This window comes from Dipodomys merriami, unplaced genomic scaffold, assembly GCF_024711535.1.
Source record: "Dipodomys merriami isolate MVZ:Mamm:240054 unplaced genomic scaffold, mDipMer1.0.p SCAF_1354, whole genome shotgun sequence".
NCBI classification, from domain to species: Eukaryota; Metazoa; Chordata; class Mammalia; order Rodentia; family Heteromyidae; genus Dipodomys; species Dipodomys merriami.
This window is the reverse complement of record NW_027202665.1, coordinates 6,385-21,524: the sequence shown is the minus strand read 5'-3', so window position 1 is coordinate 21,524 and position 15,140 is coordinate 6,385. Positions and strand designations below refer to the sequence as shown.

The 15,140-nt window shown below is 46.7% G+C and overlaps 1 long non-coding RNA gene across 3 annotated transcripts; it reads right to left on the bottom strand.

Annotated features, from left to right (window-relative positions):
- Nucleotides 1-429: 429 nt before the first annotated feature.
- Nucleotides 430-5,063, bottom strand: LOC138825157 (uncharacterized). 3 transcript variants are annotated; one of them, XR_011371360.1, is made up of 5 exons: nt 4,991-5,063; nt 4,343-4,403; nt 3,855-3,945; nt 3,166-3,266; nt 430-726 (listed from the first exon to the last, which is right to left on the bottom strand). It is a non-coding gene; the product is annotated as an uncharacterized lncRNA (long non-coding RNA). The 3 variants fall into 3 exon arrangements; XR_011371359.1 differs by lacking the exon at nt 4,991-5,063 and having other exon boundaries at nt 4,343-4,814; XR_011371361.1 differs by lacking the exons at nt 3,855-3,945; nt 4,991-5,063 and having other exon boundaries at nt 4,343-4,814.
- Nucleotides 5,064-15,140: the final 10,077 nt, after the last annotated feature.

Below are 15,140 nucleotides of genomic sequence, written 5' to 3'. Positions count from 1 at the left end.
GGGGCTGGAAGTTCAAAGCCAGCCCAGGTAGAAACGTCTGTGAGGTTCTTTAAATCAATCCAGCAAAAAGCTGGGGGTGGAGCTGTGGCTCAAGTGGTAGAACACCAGCCTTGATCGAAATAGTTGAGGCAACACTTGGTTCCCAGTACCAGCAAATGAACAAACAAAAAAAGCCTTTGTCCTGAGACACCTTCACCAGCTCCTTAAACTCTCTCATGCTTAGTTTTTTTTCTGAGAGAAACTGCTAGCTTCCTTCCCCAAGATACAAGACGTGTGATGTTTTGCAGAAAGTCTGTTACGTGTTGAGCACTTGGCTTGTGAAAACTACTGACATTCATAAAAGCAAATTCCACTGCTCTCTATTCTATTACGGATCGTCCAATGTAGCATCCAAAGTACCTCAGAATAGAACACTCAATAACCAGCATGTATCTGATTGTGCCTCACATTTATTTTATGGTCTCCGCTCCAATTTTCTTCAAAGAATTCCAAAGAGAGCTTCTGAAGAGGAAGCTTTGATTTAAAAAAAAAAATAGAAAGAGAAAAGGGCTTTGAAATTGTTCGTGTCCCGCCTCCTGCGTGAATATTTTTGTGACGTCTGTGGATTTATCCCATCTCCCTGCAGGTCTCCTCTGCGGGGTGGAAATCGATGTCATCCGACAGCATTATCATCAGAACGGAATTCGATTTCTCTCCCCTGTCCCACAGGCTTTGGAAGATCAATTGCTGATTAGAAATGAAGGGGGAGGGGGATTAAGTGGTAGTTCCACTTAATTCTCCCTGGGGTGGGAGGAGGGGAGCTGCGATTTTTTTCGGAAAACATCTTCAAGAAGATTCTTGGAGGCAGCAGTTCAAGCAACATTAGGCCAGGCCAGAAATTCAATATGGAGCTGAAATAAATGGTAATCTGGGAGGGGTTTAGAGTGTCTCTCCTTTGCATTCCTATGCATGCCATTTATCCAGCTGTGTGACCTGGGTACCTCTCCCCACCCCCCCTTGGGGAAGACACAAGGCCTCCCCAACCCCTCAGAGCATTGAAGGAGGGGGAATCTGGAGGAGGTGTACCCCAGGAACTTCGGTGTCTGATGAGAGCCCCACAGAGCGAGACAGAAGTGGCCGAGCAGGTGGCAGGGGTTGGCTGTGTGTCTTCCTGTTCAGGGACAGACCTTCTACTTGTGCCAAGTGCTCATTGCATCGACTGAACAGGAGGGAGACGGTGCAAAATAACCAAAGGATGTGGGAGGGGAGGAAGGGAATGGCAGAAAGGAAGAGAGAGAAAAGAAAGAAAGGAAAAAAAGGAAGGAAGGAAGGAAGGAAGGAGGGAGGGAAAGAGGGAAGGAAGGAAGGAAGGAAGGAAGGAAGGAAGGAAGAAAGGAGGGAAGGAAGGAAGGAAGAGGAGAAATGAAAGGAAGAAAAGGAAAAGGGAGAAAGGAAGGAAGGAAGAGAGAGGGAGGGAAGAAAGAAAGAAAGAGGGAAGGAAGAAAGAGGAAGGGGAAAAGGAAGAGGGAAGAAAGGAAGGGAGGGAGGGAAGGAGGGAGGGAAAGGAAGAGGGAAGGAGAAAGAAGGGAGAAAAGAAAAAAAAGGAGATGGGAAGGGAAAGTGAAGAGAAGGGGAGGAGAGGAGAGGGAAAGGGTGGGGAAGAAAAAGGAAGGGAAGAGAGGGAGGGGAGGAGAGGAAGGAATGAAGGAGAAGGGACAGAATGGAGAGAGGGATGAAGGAAGGAAGAAAGGAAAGAAGGAAGGAAGGGAGGGAGGGAGGGAGGGAGGGAGGGAGGGAGGGAGGAAAGAAGGAAAGTAGGGAGGGAGGGAGGAAGGAAAGAAGAGACATTGTCCAAAAATAAATGTACTCTTTATCTGACTTATGCAATTGTAACCCCTCTGTACATTGCCTTTTTAAGAAGAAGAAACATTTTAAAAAGAAAGTATCGGCCAGGTTCCAGTGGCTCACGCCTGTCATCCCAGCTACTCAGGAGGCTGAGATCTGAGGATCGAGGTTCAAAGCCAGCTCGGGCAGGAAAGTCCATGAGACTCTGATCGCCAATGAACCACCAGAAAAGTGGAAGTGGCGCTGTGGTTCAAGTGGTAGAGCACTCGCCTTGAGCTGAAGAGCTGAGGGACAGCGCCCAGGCCCAGAGTTCAAGCCCCACAACTGACTAAATAAATAAATAAATAGGAAAGCAGAAAGAGGGGAATCTAGGCAAACAACGCAGTGAGGTTATCTTTGCATTGGAAGGAATTGCAGGTAGAAACCTCATGGAAAACAGCGCTGTGCTCTTTCCTGTGCAGGTCGAGTTGTCATCTGGGACTCTCCATCTAACAGATAGACCCCAAAGAATCCCTGTCTCCCGGCATTTGGCTATTGTGAGATCCTCTTTCTACGTCTTGACTGTAACCATGGCTCCTTTGCAACCCATAGAATTCAGCAGAGAGACTAGGGGATCGCAGGTAAGACATGAGTTCTAGAGCAAATCATGGCCTCTTTCTCGGGTTATTCGTGCTGGCCTAACGTAAGCATCAGCCTGTCACAGTGCAGGAAGCTCTAGGAAGAATTCTGCCTGATAAAAAGGGAACTTAAGACCCCAAATGAAATCATCTGTGCAGAACTGGCGCTTTCTACCCAACAGCCTGAGGAAAAAAGAATTAATGCCTCTTGGACCCCAGTGGCTCACGCCTGTCCTCCTAGCTAGTCAGGAGGCTGAGATCCGAGGATCACCTCTTACCTTCCATGAACCACCAACAAAGCCAGAAGTGGAGCTGCGGCTCAAAGTGGTCGAGTGCTGATTAGAGCAATCATGATAGATTAAGAATAGCACCCAGGTCCTGAGTTCAAGCCCCAGGACCACGACGGAAAAATCAAAAAGACCCACACACAACAAAACAACAACCACAAAAACGTCCAAAGCGTATTAACTACACGTGAAGGAGTTTGGGAAATGGAAACTTAGCCTGGGTCAAGCCGTTGAATGAGACCTCAGACCCGGCTGTAAAGGCATGGTAGCATTTCATGCCAAACCTTGAGCCAGAAGTGCCCAATGAAGCAAAGCTCAGCTTCTACTCGGGGGAATATCTTGAATTCAGAATAATGATCCTCGTGGTAAGCTGCTAAGCCGGGGAGAAACTTAGTAGGCCGCCATATGTAAATTACAGAGCCGATGAACAAATTTACCTTCCAGCCTGGTAGCCAAGACTGGTTTTTGAGCAGGAAAGCATGGAGAATTGGAGAGCTGCAGAACTGTAGACAGAAGTTCAGGCCGTCCCTCTTGATGCCTAGAAAACAAAATTTCATTTATTTATTTATTATTTTGTGCCAGTCTTGGGGCTTGAACTCAGGGCCTGGATACTCTTCCTGATCTCTCTCTGTCTCTGTCTCTGTCTCTGTATCTCTCTCTCTCTCTCAAGGCCAGCACTCTATCACTTGAGCCACAGCTCCACTTCTGACTTTTCGGTGGTCCGTTGGAGGTAAGAATCACACGGACTATCCTGCCCGGGGCTGGCTTTGAACCACGATCTTCAGATCTCAGCCTCCTGAGTAGCTAGGATGACAGGCGTGAGCCACCAAGGCAGCTGGGAAAATGTCCCCTTCATTTCATTCCTAGATGAAGGGGATGTTTGAAGAGAAGGGGCCGTGCGTGAAGTTTTGGCCACTGGCCTTACAGAATCACCCCCCCCCCCCAAACACACTATTATCCTATTTCTCCATAGAACAGAGAGGTCACCCTAGAAATGTCAACCCCAGCTCTGGCCACTTACACAGTCTGCCCTCTTCCCAGCCTCTTCAGGAGCCTCAGGAAGAACAGAGAATGGTAGGAGAGGGGGGCTGGCCTCCTTGGTTGCTCAGGGTTTTGGGGTCCATACCTCTGACTTCCATCCCAGCTCAGGCCCAATCAGACATGTCACCTCTGAGTCTCACTTTCCTCAGGTTTGTAAAAGGGGAAACTTTGTGCTCCTGGGAAATACCGAAAGAGACAAAGAACTGGGGGGTTAGTGGCTCACCCCTGTCATCCTAGCGAACCCAGGAGGCTGAGATCTGAGGATCGCAGTTCAAAGCCAAGCCCAGGCAGGAAAGTCCGTGAGACTCGCATCGCCAGGGAACCAGCAAGAAAGCTGGAAGTGGAGATTTGGTTGGAGTGGTAGAGCACCAGCCTTGAGCAACAGTGAAAGTGTGAGGCCCTGAGTTCAAGTCTCAGTACAGGCAGAAAGAGAGAGAGAGACAGAGAGAGAGAAGAGAGAGAGAGAGAGCTCTTAGTGGTAGCTGCCTTGAAGAGACCAATACATTAAGCAAAACAGAAAGCTCAGTCTGCATTTCCTCCTCCGCCCCCCCCACATCCCCAACACAAACCTACCCAGCGATCTCTTGCCAATCTTCACCTTGAGGGAAACAGAGTTCTAGGGTTCTATTCCAGGCTGTGGATGTGGGCAGAGGAGGGGTTAAAAGAAACCTTGTGGCAGCTGGCAACTGGTAGCTCCCTCCCACGAGCCCGCTGATTAGCAGCAAATGAGCAGACTGGGGTCCCATGATTAATGAATCCAACAGGCCCCTAGGTTTTTCTTTTTTAATGAGATGGTGTTTGCTCTCCCAGTCTCAGAGTTCTGAAATGGCACTGCCAGGAGTCTCGCTGAATGGGAACGGATGGTGGTGGTCCGGGGAAGACAGTTGCTCATTTTGCTGCCCACCCTTCAGGGGACTAAGTAGAACAAAAAAACAACAACAAAAAAGCTTTTCTGTTCTCTCCAGGGAAAACAAATTACCCGACCACAACAAACTCCTGCAGAAGCACAGCCAGCCCTTGTCCTTGCTCGAAAAAGACAAAGGAACAAAGGCAGAGAGAGGTGCCCCTTGAGTCCTGACAGATTGGTGTGTTAGCTCCACGGGCAGCTGACAGATGGGTCCGTGGGAAGTGTGCTCAGGGCTGGGGGTTTGCCAGGGTTGCTGCCCACCCCCCCTCCACCCAGGAGAAAGAGCTGCGGGCAAAGATGGGGGAAGGGTATACCAGAGCCTGGGATGACACCGGCAGGTAACACCTGGGGATCATACTGTTCTCTTGGAGCTGAGCATGGAGAACATTGTTCACCTTCTCAAGACACAGCAGCCTCTTTTGTTTTTTCAAGGAGGCAGACACACACCCCAATAATCTCCCATTACAACTGGGATAATGTCAGGTGCAGCTGCAGGTGTCCGTCCGTCAGTCTCCTCTCAAGTGGAGGGTGTAGGAAGAAGCAGGACACTGAGGATCCGTCCCAGTCTCGGTTGATCAACTGTGACCGCTTTCTGACTTGCACAACGTCTCTGTCTTCTCAGCTGTAAAACCAGAAGAACCACAGAACCTCGTTCCTTGGGCAGCTAATGAATGAGTATTACATGACACCATGGAGATGTGTGCAAGGCGTGAAGTGAGGATTTTTAAAAAGATAACGTCAGTTATGATGAGATTCATGAAAAATACAGGGGCATGAGGGTCCTAAGGAAGTCACTGACAAGGCCCTGAGACCCACCAGCAAAAAAAATGGGAAGAGAAATGCAGATTAAATCCAGCAGCCAATAAAGGTGGATAGCTGGGAGGATGGATGGATGGATGGATGGATGGATGGATGGATGGATGGATGGATAGATGGATGGATGGATGGATGGATGGATGGATGGGTGGGTGGATGGTTGGATAGATGGATGGATGGATGGATGGATGGGTGGGTGGATGGTTGGATAGATGGATGGATGGATAGATGGATGGATGGATGGGTGGGTGGGTGGATGGATGGATGGATGGATGGTTGGATAGATGTATCTATGTATCTATGTGTGTATTTATGTATGTATGCATGGGTGGGTGGTGGATAGGTGGATGGAGAGGTAGCTGTATGAGTGGAGAGCTGGCTGGCTGGGTGATGGATGGATATGTGGCTAGATGGGTAGATAGCTGGAGGGATGGGTGGGTGGATAAATGATGGATGGACAAATAGATGGGTGGATGATGTATCTATGTATGCATGGGTGGGTGGGTGGATGGATGGATAGATGGCTGGATGGATTGATGGGTGTATAGGTGGGTGGATAAATGGATAGATGGGTGGATAGGTGGGTGGATGGGTGGATGGATAGATAGGTGGATGGATGGACAGATGGGTAGATGGATAGATAGGTGAATAGCTAGATGGATGGATGATTAGATGGCTAGATGGATGGATAGGATGGGTGGATGGATGGATGGATGGATGGATGGATGGATGGATGGATGAGTGGGTGTATTCATGGATACATGGATGGATAGATAGGTAGATGGATGGATGGATAGATGGGTACATAGGTGGGTGGATAGATGGATAGGATGGGTGGATGGATGGATGGATGGATAGAATTAGATTCACAAGGCCACCTTCTAAGTAGGAGAGGCAAATGCAGAATATATAAAATTACAAATACATTAGGCATGACAATATTTACTTACACTAAGAAGAAGTCACAACAGTTACACTCTGTCTCCCTCCCAGTGAGTGTGATCACACACACTCGTGAAGACCTGTAAGCCAGTCCTTTCTGCCTCCATTGCCCTAATCCCCATTTTAGACAGCCCATGTTTTTGTTATGGCAGTACTGAGGTTCAAACTTGGGCTTGAACTCAGGGCTTAGGCATTATCTTTCAGCATTTTTTTCCCTCAAGGCTAGCCACTGTACTGTTTAAGCCACAACTCTACTTCTAGCTTTGGGGTTGGTTCATTGGAGATAAGAGTCTCACGGACTTCTGCCAGAGCTGATTTGGAACTGCAAATCCTCAGATCTCAGCCTCCTGAGTAGCTGGGATTACAGGCGTGAGCCACTGGTGCCTGTCCAAAGGCTGGACTTTCACTTCCTACTGTGAAACTTTTGGAGGGGTCAACAGGTTTGCTGCTGTCCCAACAGCATTGACATCAAAGCTCAAGAAGCCCAACCTGGAAAGTTGGCATCTTGGCATACTTCCACATAATGCTCCCTAAAGCAAGGGTCTTCACTTTCCTGAATCTCAATTAAGAGTCTCCCAAGAAATTTCATTAGGAGAGTTTTATTTCCAACCTTGGAAGGTCCTTGTAGTTAAAGAAAACCAGTCAGCGGAGATGAGGCTGCTTGGCAAATAATAATAACACCAGGAAGCATCTATGAAAAGAAAATGGTCATGCCGTAGACTGGGTCAACCCCTTGACATGAAGAAAATCATTTAATTTGCCCAATGGCTCTCAAAGGCAAGAATTATTACTATCCCAATTTTAGAGGGAAGAAATGAAAATGTTGGTGAGGTAACTTACTCGAACTTTCTCAGAGAGAAAACATTGCCCAGAGGATTTCTAAGTTTAGCCAGCTACAAGGCGCAAAGACCTGTTCATGAGGAAATTGGTGATTTGGGTTAGGGACATGGATCTGAGTTTGGAGGATCTCTAGTGCGCTCTCTCTCTCTCTCTCTCTCTCTCTCTCTCTCTCTCTCTCTCTCTCTCTCTCTCTCTCTCATTTCCTTTCTTTTGTCACTAAATAATGTTCAACACATCTCTGTCTTTCTCTCTCCCTCTTTTTCTTTAAGTCAGTTCTTGTCTTTGTCTCTGTCTGTCTCTCTTCTTCTCTTTTCCCTTAATAATATCTTTTCCCTTAATATCCACCACCTCTCTCATTCTCTGTTTCTTTCCATCTCTCCCTTTCTGTCTGTCCATCTCTCCTCTCCCTTTCTCTCTCCCTTTCACTACTCCACCCCTGTCTTTCTTTTAAGTAACTTAATATCTAGCATGGAGGTAGACACAAGTGGCTCACACCTGTAATCCTAGTTACTCAGGAGACTAAAATCTGAGGTATCATGGTTGGAAGCCAGCCTGGGCAGGAAAATCGGTGAGATTCTTATCTCCACTAAACTACCAAAACAACTACAACAAAAAAAGAGCCAGAAATGGAGCTCTGACTCGAATGATAGAGTGCTAGCCTTGAGCAAAAGATGCTCAGAGACAGTGCCCAGGCCCTGAGTTCAAGTCCAAAAGATTGGCATGTACAGGTGCACGTGTATGTGTGTGTGTGTGTGTGTGTGTGTGTGTGTGCGCGCGCGCGCTTCTCTTTCTGTCTTCCTCTCTTTCTTTGAAGTAACTTAATAATAGTATACACTTCTCTGTTTCTGTGTGTCTCTGCCTCTCTCTCCCACCCTCTCTGTGTGTGTGTTTCTTTTAAGTGAAACAGCACTATCTACCCACTTTAAGTGTTCACTCCTGTGATTACAGACAAAATACACTCACTGACGGCCATCAGCACAGCCAAGACAGAGAAGCTTTGCTTATTTACACTGCCTAGACCCTGATTTCCTCCCTGCACTGAAACCCCTACATGACCGGGAGCACCATGATTTTTCCCTTCCATTTCCCACACTGTCACATAAGAGAAATCATACAGTCTGCAGTCTTCCGACTCCACCTTCTCTTGCTCAGCACAGGCATTTGGGAGTCATCCATATTTGTTTGTTTCCATTGCATAGTTGCGTTCCGTTGCATGCATCAGCCTCCAGCCGTCTTTCAAGAGTAGCAGGGGGGAAAAAAACCTTCCATTTTCTGGGAGCTACAGGGTCTCTGGCTCCAGGCTCAGGATACAGAGATCTGAGGATACAGAGTTTGTGAGGAAGGATCTATACTAACATCAAGAAGTCACTTTCTAGCTGGGCACTATAATACATGCCTATAGTCCAGGCTACTCAGGAGGTCCGGATGTGAGATCGCAATTCCAAACCAGCCCAAGCAGGAAAGTCTGTGAGATTCTTCTCTCCAAGGAATCACCAAGAAGTAAGAAGAGGAGCTGTGGCTCAAGTGGTAGAGCATTAGGCTTGAGTAGAAAAGTGTAGGGACAGTGCTCAGGCTCTGAGTTCAAGCCCCAGGCCCAGTACACACACACACACACACACACACACACACACACACACACACACACACAGAGTTACTTCTTTCCTTCCTTCAGAGAACCTGCCCTTCTCTAAGGGCCGAGAGGCCACATTGGCCTGAGGAGTTCATCTGAGAGTAGAGTATTGAACTCCTGGTGTGCTCTTCAGGAGCACTGGCAGGGTTATGGTTATGATGTATGTACCTGGATCTCACGTACCTGACCCTCGCTGCCCTTCCCTCCCCACACTGCTAATCACTAACTCCAGGTTCTCTAAAGCCTCTGGGCTTTGCGCTGGGCTTGGAGCACTTATTTCTTAGGACTGTCAGAAGCTTACGAAATTGCAGCCACTAAAAATAGGCCAAAGTCACCTGCTCTCACTTCTTTTAAGTGTGCAACGGGGGCTTCTGCGCTTGATCCAAAAAAAAAAATTAAAATTAAAGAAAAAAACTAGATAATTAGCTTTAAAAGCCTCATTTGCAAGAAGAGGGCAGGTGGGTGGGTGGGCTGTCCGTAGGAGGAGAGCTCACAGAGGAGAGAAGAGCTCATTGAAATGACAAGTTGGTTAAAAAAAAAAATGGAACAGTGGAAGGGAGATGGGGTGGGGTGGGGGTGGGGTGGGGAGCAACAGAATGAGTTTTAGGCGTGGTGAGGTGCGGGGAAGTAAAAATAGCACTTCGGTAAGAGGAAGTGAGTAAGAGATGAGCCGAAAAAGAAGGCAGCTGATTTGTTTCTGGGTGGGGTCCCATGCAAGGGATTCAGAACCGAACATGGCCTGCCCAAGACGGGTCAGGGCAGGTGATAGGGCTCACCAATTCTGTCTTTCTTGTAATCGTGAGATGTTCATTACCTCTGTGACCCAAGCTTCAAGGCCAAGGCCAGCCTCACTGCCTCCTCCCTCTCTTCATTCTAGTCAAGTCCTACCCACTGTCTTTCCAGAATTTTCTGGCCATTCATCCATCTATGATCCGCCCACTAGTCCATTCACCCATCCATCCATCCATCCATCCATTCATCCATCCACTCATCCACCTACCCATCCATCTACCTATTCACCCATCCACCCTGCCCATCCATCCACCCATCCATCCATCATCCATCCACCCATCTATCCATCCATCCATCCATCTATCCATTTACCCATTCACCCAGCCACCTACCCATCCATCTATCCATCTTTGATCCATCCACTAGTCCATTTACCCATCCATCCATCCATCCATCCATCCATCCACTCATCCACCTACCCATCTATCCACCCATCTATCCATCCACCCATTCACCCATCCATCACCCATCCATCCACCCATCATCCATCCACCCATCTATCCATGCACCCATCTATCCATCCATCCATTCACCCATCCACCTACCCACCCATCCATCCATCCATTTATGATCCATCCACGAGTCCATTCACCCATCCAATCATCCATCCATCCACTACCCATCTATCCACCCACCCATCCATCCATCCATCTCTGATCCATCCACTAGTCCTTTCACCCATCCATCCACTCATCCACTACCCATCTATCCGCCCAACTATCCATCCATCCATCCATCTGTGATCCATCCACTAGTCCTTTCATCCATCCATCCATCCACTCATCCACCTATCTATCCACCCATCCATTTATCCACCCATCTATCCATCCATCATTTATCCACCCATCCACTCATATATTCATCCATCCATCCATCCACCCATCCAGCCATCTGCCCACCCATCTACCCATCCATCCATCCATCCATCCATCCATCCTTCCATCCATCCATCCATCCATCCACCCAATCATCTGTCCATATAGTGCTCCCTCTTTAGCATCCATCTTTGATATCTTCTTTGGTACCTCAGCCTATCCTGGTCTTCATCTGTTTCCTGTCCACCAGCAACACCTTTGCTTCAGCCATTTCCCTGCTGAAAAACTCGAAGAGACTCCCAAGGACATGTAGATCCAAACTGCCATAGACTCCCAAGGACACATAGATCCAAACTGCCAGAGGGAGACAGCCAAACTCTTTCAAATATGCCCCATGAGAGCTCATCTGGGCTCTTCTCTCTCCAGTTCCAACTGTACACTCTGATGTCCAGATATAAATGGGTAGGTCTTGAGCTGAGTCTTGGGCATGTTCTGATGGGCTCTTGGACATTGAAAATATTTGAACATTTCACATAACCATCTACATTTCTTTTCATTACTTGAAGACTTGGGAAATCCAAGAACACTGAACCAATATTTCAAAATGGCAGCCTTCTTTGGTTGGATCCAGTCTCCCTCATGATCCAACTTCTTATCATTTTCAGCTGTACTTATTTTTATTACCTGTATGTGCATGCGCACTAGGTCTAGGTCTTGAACTCAGGACCTGGGCACTGTCTCTGAGCCTTTTTGCTCAAGGCTAACACTCTACCACTTGAGCCACTGCTCCACTTTTAGGGTTTTTTTTGGTGGATTATCAGCGATAATAGTCTCACTGATTTTCTTGCCCAGGTTGGTTTTGAACTGCAATCCTTCCATCTCATTCTCCTGAGTAGCTAAGATGACAAGCGTGAGCCACAGTGGATATTTAGATGGTGGAATCGGATCCAACTTAGAAGTACTTAGACACAGCCTTTGCTTGGTGCTTAGGACCAGATAAAGTCATCAGAGTGGCATCCCAATACTGAATCCTTCAATCTGAGTTGCTTCATAAAAAGAGGGAGAAATGCCAGGCATGGTAGCTCATGCCTATAACCATCCACTAGTCCTTTCATCCATCCATCCATCCATCCACTCATCCACCTATCTATCCACCCATCCATTTATCCACCCATCTATCCATCCATCATTTATCCACCCAACCACTTATAGATTCATCCATCCATCCATCCACCCTACTGACTGGATCTCACATACCTGACCCTCGCTGCTCCTCCCTCCCCACACTGCTAATCACTAACTCCAGGTTCTCAAGCAGCTGAGATCTGAGGATCTTGGTTCAAAGCCAGCCCAGGCAGAAAAGTCCCAGTAAGATTCTTACCTCCAATAAACTACTCAAAAAAGCCAGACGTGGCACTATGGCTCAAGTGGTAGAGTGGTAGCCTTGAGCACAAAGAGGCTCAGGGACAGTGTCCAGGCCCTAAATTCAAATGCCAGGACTGGCACACATGCAAACATACACACACACACACACACACACACACACACACACACACACACACACACACACACAGCCAAAAGTAGTGGCTCAAGTTGTAGAGTAATTGTTGTGAGCGAAAGGAAGAAAGAAAGAAAGAAAGAAAGAAAGAAAGAAAGAAAGAAAGAAAGAAAGAAAGAAAGAAAGAAAGAAAGAAAGAAAGAAAGATGGAAGAAAGAAAGAAGGAAGGAAGAGAGGGAGGGAGGGAGGGAAGCAAGCAAGCAAACAAGCTCAGGGACAGCACCCAGGCCTTGAGTTCAAGCCCCAGGACCAGCACGAGGGGGAAAAAAACCAAAAACCAAAAACCGACAGACAGACAGACAGACAGACAGACAGACAGACAGACACACACACACACACACACACACACACACACACACACACACACACGCACACACACATACACCACCACTTTCCCTGTCTCTACCAAGCCAGCTAATCTCCTGCAACATTTCTAGCCTAGGAGAAACCATCAGCAGATGCAAGCCCTTGGCCTACGACCCGAACTGTGAGCCAAATTAAACCTCTTTTTCTTTCCCATTTACACAGTCTGTGGAATCATATTATTAGCAGTAGAAATCAGACTAAAGCACCACTCTGATTTAACAAGCATCCAAGATGCAATGCCTTTGTTAGAATAACCCTGTCATGATGAGGATTTCAAAGTTGAGACAGACGGAGAATAAAGACACATCCAGTGGCTTTCTAGACCTTTCCATGAAAGAAACAATCATAGGTTCCTTGTTCGTGCTTATTAAGATTACCCTGAGGTGTTTGGTCTTGCAGTAAAGTTTTATCTTACAAAATCCCCCCCCTGTTAATTTATAAATTAGTCACATACCTCTCTTGGCAGAGTTCTGGACATATTTTGTTTTATGACACCATTGTTCTATAACTGTTCCTTAGTCCTAAGAAAAAGGTTCTTTGAATTTTAATTAAAATTGTGATGAAAGGCATCTTTATAGGAGTCAGAGAAAAAAAATTGACATTACACACAATCCCATTATTCTAGGCTGTGACTTGTTCTTACTTTTTGACATTTGCTTTCAGGCTTTGTACACACAGGCAAATGTAATTACCCATATCCAAAATAGAAATTTTGTTTTACTTTTCAATTCCTTTTACTTTGTTGCTTTGGTATGATAGCACAATTACCTTCTTTTACATATTGTGTGTGTGTGTGTGTGTGTGTGTGTGTGTGTGTGTGTGTGTGAGAGAGAGAGAGAGAGAGAGAGAGAGAGAGAGAGAGAGAGAGAGAGAGAGAGAGAGAGAAGAGAGAGTGTGTGTGTATGTCCTGGGGCTTGAACTCAGGGCCTAGACAGTATTCCTGAGCTTTTTTTAGTATGTTTGTTTTTGTTTTGCTCAAGGTTAGTGCTCTACCACAATTCCACACTTTTTGGTGGTAGTTAACTAGAGATAAGAGTCTCACAGATTTTCCCATCCAGCCTGGCCTTGAACCGCAATCCTCAGATCTCGGTCTCTTGATCAAGTAGCTAGGATGACAGGTGTGAACCATGGGTGCCTGGCTTTCTCTTACATATTCTTAGTGGCGTACAAACATTTCAAGAGGGGAAGGAACAAAAGGAACTTTGTAGCCAGACATAGAAAGAGTTTATATAATTAGATAATTACTACATTTAAATTTAATTCAATTAGACGGAGGCCAAGGATTCAACAGGCTCAGCGAAGACCGTGTAAGAAGCTACCAAAGAATTAAGTAAGCAAGGGGGTCTGAGAGTCTGTCTCTTAATCCCCTGAGGAGATGGGGCCTGGGGGAGGGGACTCCCTCACAGGTGGAGCCCTGGGGACACAGAATGAGTGCCCTTGCACTTGATAGCACACAGGAACACAGTGAAGAGGTCACCCTTGGTGACCCAGGAAGCAGAATGCAGTGAGGAGGTCACCCTTGGTGACCCAGGAAGTAGATCCTCACTGGTCACTCAGTCTGCTCCAGGCCATGATTCCCCTATTAGCAAACAAGAACGCATTTCTTTCCTGTTTCTTTTCTCTTACCTTTTGCATTTTACTTGTTAAATACAGCCATGTATGCCTCAGCAGCCAAAATATGTTTTCTCCCCAAGTAAATATCAAACACATGAGCTGTGTGTAGTGGTTCATGTCTGTAATCCTGGCATTAAGGGGTCTGAGACAGAAAGATCACTATGAGGTCTAAAACAAACAATAAAACCCCAATCCCCCAGTTTTGCACCTAATCGACGTATGCATTTCTTAGGGCTGACATAATTAAGTACCTCAAATTGGGTAGTTTAATAACAGGAATTTCTGCTCACTGTACTACAGGCTGGAAGTTGGAGGCCAAGTTGCTAACACACTTCTGAAGGATCTTTAGAACTTTTTCTTTGCTATCTTCAGCTTCTGGTGACTCTTGAAACTCTTGTCCTGTGTTTGTAGCTGGGTCATTCTAGTCTCTGTCTCTCTCCTCAACTGCTCTCCCCTTCTGTAGCATTACACATCTTTCTATTTGTTTATTTTTGTTTTTTTGAGGTATTGGGGGTGGAGCCCAGGCCTTGTGCTTGCTGGATAAGTGCTTTACCATGTAAGCCATATGGTAAAGGTCACTTGGGAGGTGACCTTCCAAGGAGCTGGGATTGCAGGTGTGGGCTACCATGCCAGGTTCATCTGATCTTCCATTGCCAGCAGTTCCTAGATAATAGCAGTCTCTCTCTAGGATCATTTCATCTCAAGAATCTTAACTAATTATACCTGTGAATATCTTTATACTCAACTACGGTCACGTTTACAGGTCCTGGTGAACACTGGTTTTTGTTTGTTTGTTTTTTTAAGAGGATTTGATTCAAATCACTCTACCTTATTTTAAAAAATCAGTGGTATGAGCTGGGCGCTGGTGGCTCACGCCTGTCATCCTAGCTACTCAGGAGGCTGAGATCTGAGGATCATGGTTCAAAGCCAGCCCGGACAGGAAAGTCCATGAGACTCTGATCTCCAGTGAACCACCACAAAGCCAGAAGTGGAACTCTGGCTCACATGGTAGAGTGCCAGCCATGAAATTGGCCCTGAGTTCAAACCCCAGGACTGCCACATGCAACAAAAACAAAAACAAAAACAATCCC